At 36.3% G+C, this 2,500-nt stretch overlaps 1 protein-coding gene across 1 annotated transcript in view; it reads right to left on the bottom strand.

Annotated features, from left to right (window-relative positions):
* The window catches only part of lrba (LPS responsive beige-like anchor protein), a 187,129-nt gene that overhangs the window by 100,004 nt on the left and 84,625 nt on the right, over positions 1 to 2,500 (bottom strand). The window lies entirely within an intron of this gene.

Below are 2,500 nucleotides of genomic sequence, written 5' to 3'. Positions count from 1 at the left end.
ACTCGAAATTAGCACGTCGTTTCCGTGACACCTTCCGACCAATCAGAATCAAGAATTTATCCACATCTAAACACACGTGGACAAAATTGTTGGTACCGTTCGGTCAATGAAAGCAAAACTCACGATGGTCACAGAAAAAAACTTTAATCTGACAAAAAGTAATAATACATAAAAATCCTATGAATGTTAACCAGTGAAAGTCAGACATTGCTTTTCAAAGGAATTATTTATTTATTTATTATTACTTTTTGTCAGATTAAAGTTTTTCCCGTGACCATCGTGAGTTTTTCTTTCATTGACCGAAGGGTACCAACAATTTTGTCCACGTGTGTATTTATAACATGAAATCTTTGATAAGACAAACAGAATAACTTCACTAAAAAGTGTTCGAGCGGGTCGACGACGCCCCGTCCATGACCACGCCCGTAACCACGCCCACAGAAACATCGCAGACGTTCGGTGGCACTAGAGCTCTGTTTCCATCTTCAAGGTTAAATATCACCGTTGTTTTGATATCGAGTGTAAAGTAATCAAACATGAGGTCAAATCTTTAGACAGTTACCTGTCCTTATTGTACAGATTAAGATTAGACAGTTACCCGTCCTTACTGTACAGATTAAGATTAGAGTTACCTGTCCTTATTGTACAGATTAAGATTAGAGTTACCTGTCCTTATTGTACAGATTAAGATTAGACAGTTACCTGTCCTTATTGTACAGATTAAGATTAGAGTTACCTGTCCTTATTGTACAGATTAAGATTAGACAGTTACCTGTCCTTATTGTACAGATTAAGATTAGACAGTTACCTGTCCTTATTGTACAGATTAAGATTAGACAGTTACCTGTCCTTATTGTACAGATTAAGATTAGAGTTACCTGTCCTTATTGTACAGGTTATGATTAGAGTTACCTGTCCTTACTGTACAGATTAAGATTAGACAGTTACCCGTCCTTATTGTACAGATTAAGATTAGAGTTACCTGTCCTTATTGTACAGATTAAGATTAGAGTTACCTGTCCTTATTGTACAGATTAAGATTAGACAGTTACCTGTCCTTATTGTACAGATTAAGATTAGAGTTACCTGTCCTTATTGTACAGATTAAGATTAGACAGTTACCTGTCCTTATTGTACAGATTAAGATTAGACAGTTACCTGTCCTTATTGTACAGATTAAGATTAGACAGTTACCTGTCCTTATTGTACAGATTAAGATTAGAGTTACCTGTCCTTATTGTACAGGTTATGATTAGAGTTACCTGTCCTTACTGTACAGATTAAGATTAGACAGTTACTCGTCCTTATTGTACAGATTAAGATTAGAGTTACCTGTCCTTACTGTACAGATTAAGATTAGAGTGACCCGTCCTTACTGTACAGATTAAGATTATTCAGTTACCTGTCCTTATTGTACAGATTAAGATTAGACAGTTACCTGTCCTTATTGTACAGATTAAGATTAGACAGTTACCTGTCCTTATTGTACAGATTAAGATTAGACAGTTACCTGTCCTTATTTTACAGATTAAGATTAGAGTTACCTGTCCTTATTGTACAGGTTATGATTAGACAGTTACCCGTCCTTACTGTACAGATTAAGATTAGAGTTACCTGTCCTTATTGTACAGATTAAGATTAGAGTTACCTGTCCTTATTGTACAGATTAAGATTAGACAGTTACCTGTCCTTATTGTACAGATTAAGATTAGAGTTACCTGTCCTTATTGTACAGATTAAGATTAGACAGTTACCTGTCCTTATTGTACAGATTAAGATTAGACAGTTACCTGTCCTTATTGTACAGATTAAGATTAGACAGTTACCTGTCCTTATTGTACAGATTAAGATTAGAGTTACCTGTCCTTATTGTACAGGTTATGATTAGAGTTACCTGTCCTTACTGTACAGATTAAGATTAGACAGTTACCCGTCCTTATTGTACAGATTAAGATTAGAGTTACCTGTCCTTATTGTACAGATTAAGATTAGACAGTTACCTGTCCTTATTGTACAGATTAAGATTAGACAGTTACCTGTCCTTATTGTACAGATTAAGATTAGACAGTTACCTGTCCTTATTGTACAGATTAAGATTAGAGTTACCTGTCCTTATTGTACAGGTTATGATTAGACAGTTACCCATCCTTACTGTACAGATTAAGATTAGAGTTACCTGTCCTTATTGTACAGATTAAGATTTCCATCTTCAAGGTTGTATTGATATCGAGTGTAAAGTAATCGAACATGAGGTCAGATCTTTCCTGCTGGAAGTCTTGTTTTCTGTCTTTTCCTCTCTTCCTCTCATCTCCCAGCGAGAGCGGGATAGTGTTACCGACCCCTACGCTGCAGACCCAGCCTCTCGCACGACATCAACATCTGGATTAACGCAACACGCACTGACGGACATCCGATACTCAGACTTAATGAGCGTCTGATAAACATCCAATCGAATGTTACTGCCTTCGGTCACTGCTTACAGCTTCCTGTTTTTATAAGA

The sequence above is a fragment of the Tachysurus fulvidraco genome, chromosome 7 (genome assembly GCF_022655615.1).
Source record: "Tachysurus fulvidraco isolate hzauxx_2018 chromosome 7, HZAU_PFXX_2.0, whole genome shotgun sequence".
Lineage (NCBI taxonomy): Eukaryota > Metazoa > Chordata > Actinopteri > Siluriformes > Bagridae > Tachysurus > Tachysurus fulvidraco.
The sequence above is the reverse complement of the archived record's forward strand: the minus strand, read 5'-3'. Positions and strand labels throughout refer to the sequence as shown.